Source organism: Micromys minutus, assembly GCF_963924665.1.
Source record: "Micromys minutus genome assembly, chromosome: 7".
Lineage (NCBI taxonomy): Eukaryota > Metazoa > Chordata > Mammalia > Rodentia > Muridae > Micromys > Micromys minutus.
In genome coordinates this window covers 38,173-54,563 of record NC_137976.1, presented here as the reverse complement: position 1 = coordinate 54,563, position 16,391 = coordinate 38,173, and positions in this window count along the sequence as shown.

Sequence of the window (16,391 nt, the reverse complement as noted above, 5' to 3'; positions counted from 1 at the left end):
CTTTTTCCATCCATCCATCCATCCATCCATCCATCCATCCATCCATCCATCCATCCATTCACTTTACATCCTGACCACAGCCCCCACCTCCTCCCAGTCTCCCCATCTGCAATTTTTAAGAAGCCTATTTTTATATAGAAACAATCCAGAGATAAAGTATTCTCTTTAAGAGTTAAAGGAGTTGTTTCTTTATTCAGAGCTTTCTGGGGCTATTATCCAATTATCAGTGACTGCATATTATGTCTGTTCTTTTGTGACTGGGTTACCTCACTCAGGATGATATTCTCTAGATCCATCCAATTGCCTAGGAATTTCATAAAGTCCTTGTTTCTAATAGCTGAGTAGTACTCCATTCTGTAAATATACCACAATTTCTGTATCCATTCATCTACTAAAGGACATCTGGGTTCTTTCCAGCTTCTGATTATTATAAATAAGGCTGCTATGAACATGGTGGAGCATGAATCCTCATTATATGTTGGAGCATCTTTGGGGTATATGCCCAGAAGTGGGATAACTGGGTCTTCAGGCAGTACTATGTCCAATTTTCTGGGGAACCCCCAGACTGATTTCCAGAGTGGTTGTACCAACTTACAACCCCACCAACAGTGGAAGAGTGTTCCTCTTTCTCTGCATCCTCGACAGCATTTGCTGTCATCTGAGTTTTTGATCTTAGCCATTCTGACTGGTGTAAGGTGGAATCTCAGGGTTGTTTTGATTTGCATTTCCCTGATGACTAGGGATGTGGAGCATTTCCTTGGGTGCTTCTCAGTCATTTGATATTCCTCAACTGAGAATTCTTTGTTTAGGAGACCAGGTATAGTGGTTAACATCTTTCATCTGGCACTGCCAGTTCAAGGCCAGCCAGAGAGCTCTTTAGTGAATCTATCAAATTTCAACAAACAAGAACAACAGCAGAAAGAGCTATGGTGGTGTGCGCTTAGAATTCTAGCACTTAGGAGGCTGATACAGGAGGATCCTGAACCCATAACTAGCTTGGGCTATAGCAAGATTCTGTCTAAATAAATAAGTGACTGAAGGAACTACTAAAAGTGGGCACTAATTACAAACTTATCTGTTGTATTATATAATAATGATCCCCAAATAGGACAATTAGACAAAACAGACAATCACTGGCCTAGAAAATACTAAGTATCTGTTTGATGGCACTTTGCAATCACCCTATCCCCAGCCAGAAGCAAGAAGTACCATTGTACTAGGGAGATGGTGGGGACCTAGGCCACTTAACCCAAACAAGAGTCTGGAGCAGAATTATGCTTGAAGCCAGTCTGTGTGCCTCCCTGTGCAGCAGAAGCAGCAGCCCCTGAGGCACAGGCACATAGATGGCCCATAATACCTCATCTTCCTGGATGTTGATGGAGTTCATGGCTACACATATGAGTGCTGGAGTCAAAGGCCATCTTTTGCAGCATCATTCTGCACAGAGGCATGTGCTCTCTGGAATGTGCCCAGAGTTGGGGAGAGCTCTACAAAGCAGTTACCACCTCCAGCTCCTTAGGTCTTCATGCCACCCCAAGTTTTTCTTATCAAGTGTGTAGGGCTCTCTAGGAATCAGGGGCCACAGAGCTAGGAGGACAGTGTTGGGATGAAAATGGTCTAGTCTTCTGTCTCCAGCTCTTCCTCTAGGCTGAAGAAACACCAGGAATCAGGAAAAAGGTAACTTAGAGTCCCAGAGGGAGAGGAGGAGGTTGTCTTCTGTCCTGTCCATAAAACTCTACTTTGAAGCAGAATTAAATCTTCCCTTTATTGTTTATACTCTAGATTTCTATGTCCAGAGGAAGAGACAAAATAGCTTGGGGTGATCTGTACTCACACCCACCTGGAGAGCAGCTTGGTATCCAGAAAACATCACCTGGTTGGATCCTAAAGCTTCCCTCTAAGGAACAGGAAACAGGCAGGCAAGTGGGTGCTTGTGCCCTCATCTCTCTGAAGCAAGCATAGTGGTCACTTGTCACCGAGTGTGTAAGGCCACAGAGGGGCAGATAGATCCAACCCTCAAAAGATCCTTCCAGAGCAGCAAGAAAAAGGATGCTATGGGATGGGGGACTTAGGTCACAGTCAGGAATACTACTCTGGAGTCACACCCACACCAACTCATAACCTCAGGAATCTGTCAGTCTTGTGAAAGGCAATGTCTTGGACTGGGGTATCATCACAGAGTCCCAATTGTCTGATAAGCCAATATCTGGAGGCTGTTTGGAGGCTGGGATCCAAGGGTAGGATGTGGCATGATGTATCTTATGAAAGACATCTTCCAGTTGTAAATTATCATCTTCTCAGATGTCTTCATGTGGTAAAGAGGGTAAGAGAGTTTCCCAGACCCTTCTTCCTCCTCCTCTTCTTTTTCCTCCTCTTTCTCTTCTTCTGTTTTGGGGTTTCTGAGACTGGTTTTCCTGTGTAGTCCTGGCTGTCCTGAAACTCACTTTATAGGCCCAGCCGGCCTCAAACTCAGAGATCTGCCTGCTTCTGTCTCCCAAATGCTAAGATTAAAACCTAGCAAGGTTGGGATTGCAATGAATAGATTTGGTTTGGGGAGAGAGGAACACAAGGTTGTCAGACTGAGTGTCCTTGGCACCTCTGTCAGAAGCCCTTCTAGAAGTCAATTTTGTTGTTACCGCAGAGACTCCTTAGCTAAGGAGACTGACCCTATAGAACTAGGTTCAAAGATATAGAATCCCTGAAAAAGCCAGCAGGAACAGCAAAGACCAGTATTAAAACTCCTAGGATCTTGGTCCACAAAATAATTTGTACTACCCCATAAGTTAAGATGCTTTAAAAGGAATTAGAAACAATGAAGGAACCAGATGTTGCAAGTTCTGAGTTTAGCTCTTAGAAAAAGTGTGGTGTGAAGAAAACATATGTTACATCTTCCATTTGTAAGGAAGGAAGGAAGGAACATGAAGTCTAGGTGGAAGCAAGGGTCCTACGGGTCTCAACAGCCAGATTAGGTTGCACCAGGTGTATCTAGGTTCTGGCTTCCTACAAACAGAACTTCACCAGCTGAAAATTCACCTTTGAAAGAACAGCTGCAGTGACTAAGCCACTGTTCTGAGGACAGTGTCTTTGGATTTCTATTACTGTGATAAAACACCATAAAGAAAATATACTTCGGGAGGAAAGGGCTTATTTTTCTTACAGTTTCACACCACTCTGCACTTCTTAAAGGAAGTCAGGACAAGAATGGAAACAGGACAGGAATCTGGAACTAATGTAGAGGTCATGGAGGAGTGCTGATTATTGGCTTATTCCTTATGTCTTGCTTAATCTTATAGCACCCAGGACCACCTGCCCAGGGGTGGCACCACCCATAGAGAGCTGGGCCAACCAGTATTAATTGTGAATCATGAAAATGGCAACACAGGCAGTTTGATGTCGACATCTTTTCAGTTGAGGTCCCCTTTTCCCAGATGACTCTAGCTTGTGTCAAGGTGACCAAGAAAACAAAATAAAAACAAACAACAACAACAACAAAACCAAACAAACAGAAAAAAAATACACTGTTCTAGAACCTTGGTCTCACCTGCTATGCTTTTGGGAATCAGTCACCCCCTCAACTGCTACAGAGGTTTGGCCCTTGCACTCTTCTTCTAGAGCCACGCCCACTCACACCAATCAAACATCTTGGCAATAAAGCATGGAAATCTCCTCAGGGGCAAAGGCCAGGAGAGAGACAGTCCCATTTTATATTGAGAGAAACTCAGGGAAGCTGCCCTCTGTTCCATTCTGGGTGGGTGGAGAGAGAACCTAGACAGGTTCCATAGGTGGGTGCCAGGAGAACAAAGAAGACATATGGCTGGTAAGAGCAGCCTTGGCCCATGAGTGTCAGACCCTGGCACTGATGCTATGGGGATTCTCTGTCCTGGAAAGTCTCTCACCTGCTGTAGCTCAAAGCAGCATAGTAAAGAACAAGAGCCTAGGAGAAAATGCCCTTGGTTTCCCCAGCTCATTGGCATTCACCCTAGGACTATGGCTGTTGCTGTGGCAGGGCCAACTGTCAGGCTGAGCACATGGACAACTATAGAGGTCCTGAGCCTTACTTGTCTTATGCTGGTAACACATGGGAGTTGATGGCTCTCTTGAAGATCAAGTCTCCTAGGGATGAGGTGGGCTTCTGAAAGAACTAGAATCAAAGCCTTAAACTAACCTCATATTCTAGTGGAAAATACTATACAAGATGTGGCTCAGACTGAGTTCTGTAGGACTGTTATCAGAACCTGAGTGGCAAAGGACCACAGAGATGCTTCCAAAAGACTTTCTTCTGGGCTGAAACTCTGTTAAGTTCAATTATAAGGAGAAACAAAGTAAAACACAAAATAGCTGTACCTACCCACACAGGAAGAATACCACTCCAGCCTCCCTCCCTCCCTCTCCCTCTCTTTGTGTGTGTGTGTGTGTGTGTGTGTGTGTGTGTGTGTATACCAACCTCAAGTGTTGTTTCTCATGCATCCTCTACCTTGTTTGGGACAGGGTCTCTCACTGGTCTCCAGTTCACAAGGGAGCCAAGGTTTTCTGGTTAGTGAGCCCCAGGAATCCACTAATTTTTGCCTCCATGGGGCTAGGACTATAAGCACCTGCCACTTTGCCTGTTTTTTTCATGGGTTTTTGGATCAAATTCAGGTCCACAGCAAGTACTGTGGCAGTTGCACTCTCTAGCCCTACCTTAGCTTTGAATAAAGTCTCTGCTTTGTCTTTCTCTGACATATTGCCATAGTAAGTGAGGAGTGAGGTGAGGCTTCGGGTTCTAGATGCTGAGAAGTCAAAGAGCATAGCTTTAGAATTTGAGAGGGCCCCATTCTGCACCATGACATGAGGCAACAGAGGTTGAGACCTAAGCCAGCTGCAAGATTCACCTCTCTCAGGACAGTTAGCCATTCCCTAGGCCTCAGCACAAACCCTCATTGCCTCAGCTCTTTTAAGGCCCACTGCCAATACTGTTGCATTCAAGTTTTTTTCAAGGACAAGTATGGTGGCGCATGCCTTCAGTACCAGCACTTTGGAGGCAGAGACAGGCAGATCTCTGTGAGTTCAAGACAGGTCTGGTCTACAAAGCAAGTCCAGGAAAGCCAGGGCTATTACACAGAAAAACTCTGTCTTAAAAAACCAAAACCAAACCAAACCAAACAAACAAACAAACACAAAAAGAGTTACTATTAACATGGCCATTTGAGATATCTGAGTTGAAGGTGTCTGTTGAATGCCTTCTATATCAACCCAACTGAGACTTCATTGTGCATGGCTATTTCTGAGATGCCTCTGATCACAGCAGGTGTTCCCTAGCAGGTCTGCCCTTGACTGACTTTGATGTTAATTGTTCTGGTCTGTATTCTGTTTAGTACAATCCCTTATGTGAAGGGAATCACACTAAGAAATGAAGATGAAAAAGGAAACCTGTTAGTTAAAGCATGAGGATTTCTATGAAAAGACAAATCTAGAGTTAGGTGTGGTAGCTTGTGCCTGTAATGACAGCACTTGAGAGGCTAAGGTAGGAGGATCATCGTGAGTTTAAGGCTAGCCACTATAGTCTAAGACCTTGTCTCAAAGAAAACTAAGTACATTATCTTTATCGTTACTGTGACTACTTGACAAAAGCAACTTAAGAAAGGCAGGGTTTATTCTGACTCACAATTCCAGGGCACAGAACCCATCATGGTGTTCCAAGGTAGCAGGACTTGAAGCTGTGAAGGAAGCAGAGAGTGTTGAATGCTGATGCTCAGCTCTCCTTTTTGTTTAGTCTGGGACCTAAGCCTACCAGATGGTACTATGATTATTAACCTAATCTAGAAACTCCCTCACAGGCATACTGAAAAGTTTGTTTCCATGAGTATCCTAAAGCCCATCAAGTTGTCAATGGAGATCTCATTAAGTACTCAAGGCAGACACGTATCAGGGCTCTCTGGCTCTTACTCACCTGTCCTGGGTCCTCAGGGATCACATGCCCATGGTGGAGGCTGGACATTGTGTGCTGAGTCTCCACTTGTTACCCTGGGAGAGGAAGGAGACCATGGTACTGTAAGGGGGCCAGAGGACATCACAACAAAACAAAACAAGACAAGATGTCTCTGTAGAACAAAATGTTTGTGAAATCAACTTTTAGTTTTCATGTTTTCACTTCTCATATTCTCATTTCCATCTTTTGTAATAGAGTTTATGTTTGTTCCCTTCTGTTTTTGTAGTCCAAGTTACCACACACCCACAAGCATCCCTGTGTTGTCCCTACTCCTTTCCTACAGGATTTCAAGTCAGTCTTTCCCTGCTGTCCCCCAAGGCTGCTTCTCACTAACCTTTGGAGTGAGCATCATGACCTGACTGGGGGTCAGGACAGGATTCTGGGTTCCTGATAATCTCCACATTTCCCACCCAGTGTGTGCTCTTGAGGTATTCCTATCTCTCCAATATTCTTTGTTTATATTTTCTTCAATGGAAGCTTTACCGTTCCTCAACCTTTGATTTTATCTGCAAATATGATAGGCATCAGTGTGACTTCAACATCTTCATCATCTTGATGGATATTGGTGGTAGAGCAGGTCTTAAAGACATGGAAGAAAAATTGGTGAGGGAGACTGGCCCTGGGCCTGCTTTCTGGAGGCTGATTCCCCAAGGATGGTGTATACAGCTTCATCCTGCCCACAAATGTGCTCAGGTGTGGTTTCTTTCTTGGATACCAAACAGGTCACTGAATACACAAAGAAAACAAGGATACTTGTTTCTGTTTATTCTTCATTTAGTATTCTAGAGGCCATAGCCTATCAAATACCAGGTGTGTAGTTCATGTTCTGGGTCACACATGAGAAGAGCTGTAATCTGCCTGGGGTTGCATGACTGAGACCACAAGATGGTGTCCTCCTGACCTACTTTGTGGTTCAGCCTCACTTTGGTACAGCCTGTGCCCAAATGGGCCCTGGCATTATTCTGCCTCAGCTGAACCATTGACTGACTCTTTCCCAGATTTCTTTACTGACTCCAGGGGAGGCTAGTGCCATGCTGTGCAGCATTCATAGGTTTTAGGCAATATATATTATCCTTGGGAACAGAGTGAGACTAAAGGGAGGGGGCAGGAGATAGAAGGCAACTGACAAATGCTCACTTCTGTGTCTTAAATGCTTTCCTCATTCTCAGAGTGTAGCCATCCTGAAAGAATGAAGATATTCAAGGAGATGCACACCTGTGCCCTCACTTTGGCTGTCAGATTATGGAAACAATGGTTCCCAAGGAATTAGAATTTCTGAAAGGATCTTTTTTCTTTCTTTCTTTCTTTCTTTTTTTTTTTTTTACTTTTTTTTTTTTGAAGGAAAAAGCTGAAGTCTCGGACCAGGATGAGGAGGAGCCTAGACCATAAGAGATTTCACACAATTCTAACAACTTGTCAGACCACCTTGCAGAAGTGATTAGAATTAAGACAATGATTGATGGGCAGGGCCACATCTTGACCAGAACTTAGCTATGTTTGCCCCTTGCCCTTTGTTTAGACCTAAAATTCATGTACAAATCTCTAAATAGAAGATGTGGTTACTAGATGCTAGATACTAGAATCTCTCCCCAATGTAGGTGGTTATACTGAATGCATCTCCTTTCTCTTCTTTACATTGTTACTTGTCTTGTAAGCAGCCCATTGAGGACAGGTTGCTGAGTTTGGCATGTAAGGGCCATCAGAGCCCAGGTTCTGGCCCTAATAACTCCTGTAAGAAGTTCCCTAAGAAGGCATCCCTACTTACCCATAGCAAAAATAACTCAAGGGAAACTTGATAGAGGCCCATTATTGTCTGTTGTTGCCTTTTGGGTCCTAGAGCAGCTTCCTAACATAGACTAGCAGTGAATAGCTCTTACTCTTGTGGAAAAACACTAAGGTGGGCCACAGAGTCATAACTCTGAGGTTAAAAAAAAAATCCCATGAGAGCAATTCTCCATATTTTGAAAATAGAACATAAAAGTAGATAAACTCACTGAAAGGTGGGAAAGTACGCATCTCATATTACTTCAAGGTAAAATATTTTACCAGCACCATTATCAGAATTTATTCAACTTTGACTTTGTTAGCTTTTATTAAAAAAAACACATCAACAAGCTAAATGTGGTGGCACATACCTGTAACCTGGGAGGTGGAGACAGAATAATCTGGAGTTCAAGACCAGCCTTGGCTACATTGTGGGTTAAAGGCCACCCTAGGCTATATTAGGATATGTCTCAACTCCCTCCTCAAACAACAACAAAAACCCCAAATCATCAAAATCTGAAAGTAGCAGTATTTTCAGCAACTGATTCTTTCCTGCCTTTCTGTTCAGATTACTTCAAGTGATGATTAAAAATATTCTAGGGACAGTGAAATGGTTCAATGGGAAAAGGCACTTGCTGCCAAGTCTGATTGCCTGAGTTTAAGTCCCAGAACCCATAGCAGAGAGAACTGATTCCTGCAAGTTGTCTTGGACCTCCACATACAAGCTGTGACTTGTGTGTGCCCCTTCTTCAAATTCACCCACATAAACGAACAAACAAACAAGTAAATAAATGACTGGAGAAATGGCTCAGTGGTTAAGAGTATGAACTACTTTTGCTGAGGACCTGAGTTTGGTCCCCAGAACCCACATCAGGCATTTCACAACTGTAACTCTATCTCAAGATCCAATACCTCTGGCCTCCTTGGGCACTCATGGGCACATACCCACTCATAGATTCTTGCATAATTAAAACTAATAAAAATCTTTAAAATAAAGAATTTTAGTTTTCATTAAATATTCTTCTTGGTATTAAGTAAAACTCAACATCCAAATCTTAACAACTGGAGCTAGAGAGATGGTTCAGCTCTTCCAGAATACTGGAATTTTGTTCCCTGCACCCACACTGGGCAACCTATAATCACCCATACCTAGGGGATCTAATGCCTTCTAGTGTCTGCAGGTATTGCACCCACATGTCCATACTCACCCACAGAAAGACATATAATTAAAAATAAATGTAAAAAAATCAGTAACTTTAAATAAATAAAACATTCACAATTAGAAGAAGCTATTGGACATGGAAAAATCTCATTAATGATAAGCATTATTATCAAGTATTAATGTCATATACCATTATTATTAGAAGTCTTATTACCATTATGTAAGAACTTTCACATCTTTGTTTCTAGAGAAGTAGATCCATAGTTAAAGGGTACTAGTTGCTCTTCCAGAGGACCAGGGTTCAGTTCCCGGCATATATGTGGCAGCTAACAACCATTTATGTTTCAAGTTTTAGGGAACCAAATTCCTCTCCTGGCCTCTGTGGACAATATTACCTCTTTGTCTGGGTACATATCTTAAGAGCTGTTGGCTCATTTATTTTATTTTTTTATTCTAGGCAGGAAAGCAGGCCCATTCCTAGTAACTCATCTGTCCAGAGAAGACTTCTTAGTTTAAGGTGTGTATGTGGTTGCATGTGGAAGTGAGTGATCAATCTTGGGTGCTGTGTCTCAGGATCAATCCACCTTTTTTGAGGAATAGTCATTCACTGGGATCTGGTGCTCACTGATGAGGGTACGATGGCTGACCAGTGAGCTCCACGGATCTTGTGTATCCACTTCCGCAGCACCGCCACACAAGAACTTAATGTGGGTTCTAGGAATTGAGCTCACATTGCTTGAAAGTTAAGAGCTTCCACAACTGAGCCATGTTTGTTCTCTTAGCAGGAGTGTCCTTTTGATGTTTTTCATCTCTCTCACACTTTTGTGGTTGTTTGAGAAAGTCTCATTATGTAGCCCAGGCTGACCTGGAACTTACAGAGATCCCCCTGCCTCTGTTTCCTCAACTTGGGGGCTAAAGTTGTGTCTCTTGCCCTGCCCAGTCTCTCTCTCTCTTTCTTAGTACTCAATCTCTGGAGATTTTTCCTAATGTGCCTGCTTGTTCATTTACTCTCTATCGTCCTATACAAGTGTGTCCATCAACTCATTTATTGATTTTCATATTTTCATTTTTTAAAGTGTTATTTGTCTCAACAATATTAACCAACCAACCAACCCTCCCCCCCAGAGCTCCCAGGGACTAAAACATGGAAAGACCCATGGCTTCAGTTGCATATGTAGCAGAGGATGACATTGTATGGCATTAGTGGGAGAGGCCTTTGGTCCAGTGAAGGCTTGTTTTCCCAGTGTAGGTGGGAGTGGGTGGTTGGGAGTGGGAGCATCTTCATGGAAGTGAGGGGGATGGGAGTGGGGGGGGGGAAGGGAATAACATTTGAAATGTAAATACAGAGAATATCCAATAAAAATTATAATAATAAAAAAGTGTTGTTTCTCCTCAAGTCCACCTGCTGAGCCCCAATGATGCCCTGCTACCTGTCCTGCTCATTGTATACTTTCTTCTTTCCTGACTCTCTTCCTTTCATTCTTTCTGACCAAGTCTTATGGGCCCAGGCTTGCCTTGAGTTCATTATGTAAACAAAGATAACCTTACAGTGATCTTCCTGCCTCTACCTCCCAAATACTAAGATTACAGTCATGGGCTACCATGCTGGTTCAGGCTGTGCTGAAGATTGAACTCCTTTCACAAGATGAGAAGCAGAGACTGGGGAACTTGCTGGAAACTCTAGGGCCAGAGAGCTACTAGTGTATGGAACACAGAAGCATAAACTAGAGACCTAATCTTCAAGTAAAGAGGAAGGAGAGAATTCGTTCCTAAAAAGTTGTCTTTTGACATCCCCATTTGTACTGACATCCCCATTTGTGGCATATGCATGCCCAGACACACATTAAATAGATATAAGAACTTATGTCCTCATAGGCTCCAGTTCTCACATCTGAACTTCAGGAGGCTGTCAGCAATAGAACAACTCTCCATTTCCTGGCTGGCCTGTGCAACCTCTTCTAATCCTTCCTTTTCTTCTCTAATCAAGGCCAACCTGACACAGGTTGTCCTCTCTGTTATCTGTGTTCTAGAAAAAAAATGCTATCCTCCAAGAATAGGGTTTCTAAACTATGTACATTGTGAGGGTAAATGGAACTCTTTCCACCATCATTATGACCAAGTATGTTGAGAGAAAGTGCTTCTTCAGCTGACCTACATTACAAATCTCCCTCTGGTGGCAAGCACCACTATGCCAAAATTGTCACCCCTACCAGACAGTTTTGCAATAGTGTGCATGGTTGTGAGGTGGGACTGTAGAAGAGCTCCTAGGTCTTCTCAGAGGCAGAATGGTCCTACAGTTATGATACTGTGTTCAATGAAAGAGCTAACAGGGTGTTTCACACTAGATGTTTTTTGGCCTTATCAAAAACTCAAACTGAAATAACATCCTACTTTGCACACAGTTCAATAATCTCCCTTTGATCTTTGAATTATTGAACAACTTTTCTTTTTTGAAAAACATTGTTACATATGTGTGTATGCATCTATGAGCATAGGCACACATGTGGAGGTCAGAGCACAACTTTAAGGAGTTGTCTCCCTACACTGCCTGGGCCTTGAGGAGTAGTCTTTACCTTCCTTTTTTTCTTTTAAAGACTTGTTCTGTGTAGTTCAGGCTGACCTTAACTAGATACATAGCAGAGGAAGACCTTAAACTTTATTTTGATCTTCTTGCCTCCACTTCCCTGAGTGCTTGAACTACAGGTGTCTTAGTTAGGGTTTTAGTGCTGTGAAGAGACACCATGACCAAGACAATTCTTATAAGGCAAACATTTAATTGGGTTTTAGTTTCAGAGTTTCAGTCCTTATCAACATAGTGGGAAGCATGGCATCATGTAGGCAGATTTGGTGCTGGAGGAGCTAAGAGTTCTACATCTTAATATGAAGGCAGCCAAGAGAAAATTATATCTTCTACAAGCAACTATGAGGAGGTTCTCTTCCACACTGGACTGAGCTCGAGTAGAGTACTAGGAGACCTCAAAGCCAGCCTACACCGTGACACATTTCCTCCATCAAGGCCACACCTCGTAAGTGTCACTTCCCATGGCCAATCATTCAAACCACCACAACAGGTGTATGTCATTATGCCCAACTTATGTATTATTAATCAGAAAAACAAGGGTTTCCTCATACTAGGCAAGTACTCTAGCAACTGAATCCCTTTGATGAACTCTATATACTTAACTTGCAGACCCACCTCAATGATCATGGAATTTCAAAGAACAAAACTTTGCCTCTTTACTTGCCAAATATCCTTTTCCTAGTGGCACAGACAAAGGCTACCTACCTATCCTGACTTCCTGATGTCCCCATTATATCAGACAGAAAAGCAAGTCAATGTGCTTGCTGTTTTAACAACGAATCACCTTAGTTACCATCGATGAGGAGAATGCACAAGGTCTTTTCCCCCAGGTGAGCAAGCCAGATGTCACCCAGCCTCCTCCTCTAGGGTGTAGTCTTGCCCCCAGGGCACCTGAGGAGTTGAGCACAGTAAAGGCTGCCTAAAGGCAGGTGGCACTCATTCTCATGTTATTAAATTTAAGTGTCAGGCTGTAGTTTTGGGGATCACTAGAAGTGAAAAAATATGGTTATTCAGGCTTACTGTGAAGATAATGTAAATGTCAAGCTGCTATATGCATAGCAACTTCCAAGCAAGTTCTATAAAACTGTGACCACACAAACACCAAGCAGTAGAAAAACATCATTTTTCATTCCATTCTCTCTCCTCCCTAATTAACCCTCCTATTCCTCAGTTCCAACAATTTAATTATACATATGCTTGTGTGTTCTTGTGAGTATGTGCACTGAGTACAGGTGCCCTTGGAGGCCAGGAAAAGGTATCACATTCCCTGGAGCTGGAGGTACAGGCAGTTGTGAGCTGCTCAGTGGGGGTGCTGGGAACCAAACTCAGGTTCTGTGAAGTAGTGGTGTCTTAGGGATTGGTTTCTATTGCTGCAATGAAATACCATGATCAAAAAGCAAGTTGAGGAGAAAAGAGTTTATTTGGCTTGCACTTCCACATCTTAGTTTATCACTGAAGGAAGTCAGGATAAGAATTCAAAAAGGGCAGGAATCTGAAGGCAGGAGCTGACAGAGTCTATGCATGGAGGAGTGTTGCTTACTGACTTGCTTTACATGGCTTGTTCAGCTTGCTTTCTTATTGAACCCAGGACCACCAGCCAAGGAGTGGTACCACCCACCACAGTCTAGGCTCTCCCCTGTAGATCACTAGTTGAGAAAGTGTCTTACAGCTGGATCTCATGGAGGCATTTCCTCTACTGAAACTTCTTCCTCTATGATGACTCTAGCTTGTGGCAAGTTGACACAAAACTAGCTAGTACAAGCAGTATGAACTCTTAATCAGTGAGCTGTATCTTCGCTTCACTTCTCCTTGTGTATGTATGTGTGCAAAGGACAACCTCAGGTGTTATTCCTCAGATGCCATCCATGCTGGGAGCTGGAGAGATGGCTCGGTGGTTGAGAACACTGGATTCTCTTCCAGAGGACTTGGGTTCAATTCCCAGCACCCACATGGCAGTTCCCGACTGTCTGTAACTCTGGATCTGGCACCCTTGAGCAGACATGCAAGCAGAAAACCAATGCACGTAAAAATAAATAAACTTTTTAAAAAGTCTTTTGCTGTCCTGGAACTCAACAAGTAGACTAAGCTGGCTGGCTGGCAAGTCCCATCTACCTGTTTGCCTCCCTGAAATTATCACTGTAAGCTACCATCTGACTTCTTCCACCCTCAGCTTTTTGGTACATATTTATTTATATTACTAATTTATTTTGACATAGGTTTTCACTATATACCCCTGGCTGGCCTGGAACTATGTAGACCAGGCCTGCCTTTGACCTCCAAGTTCTGGGATTAAAGATGAGTGCTACCATGCCTGGCAGTGTGAAGTTTTTTGGTTTTGTTTTCTTTTTAAAGTACTGAGGATAAAACTCAGGTCCTTGTTTACAAGGCAACTAAGCTACTTTTCCAGCCATTAAGACAGGCAAGTTCGGGTGGATGAAGATAAAGTGTTGGTTTTCTAGGGCACATGCTCTGTGTGTGTGTGTGTGTGTGTGTGTGTGTGTGTATTCCCTTTCAAGTCTGACTGCTGAAGGACTTAGGATACCCACATCTGAGTGCCAATGAACATCCATGCTTTTCCATTCTAACCCCCAACTAAAGAAACTGAGGAAATGGCTAGGTTCAGAAATCTAGAAGAAAAAGAATAATGATAGAAAGCAAAATACCTGAAGGGACATGTAGACTAATTTAAACATTAAAGATGGAAGGCAACAGGCTAAAGCCAGTTAGAACAAAATCAGTGGCTCCACAGTAGATCAAGAGGTTTGGGATATGTTAGAATTTTTTGGCAAGAATGAAAATCCATAAATATATAAAGCAAGGGTAAGATGAGGCAATCCCCACTTGGCAATGACTACAAAATAAAAAGGCAATAGGTATTGGTCAAAACTACAGGGTAAGGTTGAAAAAAAGAATGGGATTTTGGTCTCAAACTTCTCCCATAAATTATGTTCTTGTTGCAGAGAAGCTGGGCAGGGTCTGCTTCAGGCACAAGACAAAGGCACACACCAGAAACAGGGCAACTGCACTACAGTTGTGTATGTTTGTGTCCCCATGTCGGGATGCGAAGAGAACACAGTTTCTAAGATATTCTGGCCCCAAACACATGCATGGGAGGATAGGTTCAATCAAGGGACACTCTACCAAAGGACCAGCTCACAGTTTTTTCAAATGACCAAGGCTATAAGAATCGTAGGTTAAGGAATATCCATATGGAAGAGGATCCGCTATGACTAGGCTGCCTAAAATTGGAAACAAAATAAAGTAAGAGCAAGCCCAGCTCTTAGTCATGACCTCATTTGAGTTGCACACTGAGAAGCACCAATGACTTGCACTTAGTATGTCACACATCAGTCACTATTGGTAGCACCTAGTGGTACTTGAGTACGAGGGGCTTGTCAATCTAAATCTGGCTATACTTTCTGTCTGGAAGTGATGCAAGCAGCTCTATCCACCAATGTAGGAGTTTGCCCATTCTCTCTAACCCTTTTCTTACCTTGGTGACATAACCACAGCCTGGTATTTGCAAAAATAAAGAGGGACTATTTCCCTGTGATGGAGGAACTGGAGGAGCCTCATTACAGTGAAAAATGTTAAATCAGGAAATGAGACTAGTAAATAGTGGTTTCAAACGGAATCTGAGCAGGAATGACACAAAACAGACAGGTATAAATGTCCATGCATCTAATCTTAATATTTACATATCTGTGGTACCTACACAACTGAGGGCTTTAGCAACTTAATTCCACAGGCAACTTGGAATAAGGGTAGAGGTGAGGAACTCAAGTGTCCTTAAATCACCAGCAATGCCTCCATCATTCTGACAGAAGGGTCTCTCTTCATTGTCACCAGTTCCACTGGTAATTTTCAAAGCACAGACACCAGTGCCCCCACAACTCAGAGAACAGAACAGTTAAGGTTTATTGACCCATCCATTGTTGGTCACCATTGAACAAAGGAAAGACTACAGAACTGACCATGAGGCATCATCATTACATCCCTATCATACCATGTATTTTCAGTCCCCAAAAAGTTATTTCTTAAAAAAAAAAAAAAAAAAAAAAGCTGAGCAGTCTATCCTGCAAAAGCAGGTAGCAACAAAACTTGTACACAATTACAAAATTCATTTGTTTTCAGTTAAACAGAATTTGATGAAAAAACTGTTCTCAGGACAGTTTGGATTAAAGCCAGCTACAAATGGCCACCTTCTGAGAATCAATATTAACCAATAACTGTGGAGATTCAAATGATGTGCACAAATGGCCCAAGAATGTGGAACTCAACTATTTAAAAGACTTATAGGAAGATACTTCTGATTCCCCAAAGCCTATATTTAAAAGGAATCTTTAAAACACCAGATACTAACTTCCCTTTTTTCTCTAGACTTTGAACCCCAATTTAGCTCCCTGCCCTGGAGAAAAGCTCCCAATGGTCTTCTTCCCAGCTGGAGTCCTCACTGAGGAGCATTGAAGAGGATGCTAAACATCACAAAAAAATTATCAAATGTCTTAAGTGCTAAAGCTACAAGCAAGGAAAACCTACTTGAATAGTTTTCCTTATTGTTTGAAGACAATATCATCACTATGCTACTTTTGGGCACAAGTGATCCTCCAGCTCAGCTTCCCAAACAGAGAATATGGTAACAGTAGGTACCACATCTGGACTAAATCTGCTTTTAAAGAACACTTAGTAAGGATGTGCACTGGCAGTATTTGAGTCAATAATTATCTCACAACTACTCCCAAAACACCAATCAGACATCAGAAATTAACAAACTGACTTTGAATGTTCTAATAAAATTAAGATGGGATTTATAAAGAAATTTGAAGAAATGAAAGCTACTCATTTTATACTAAGGAAACGCACCATTTCCCCTCTCTTGCACGCACATGCACACACACACACACACACACACACAC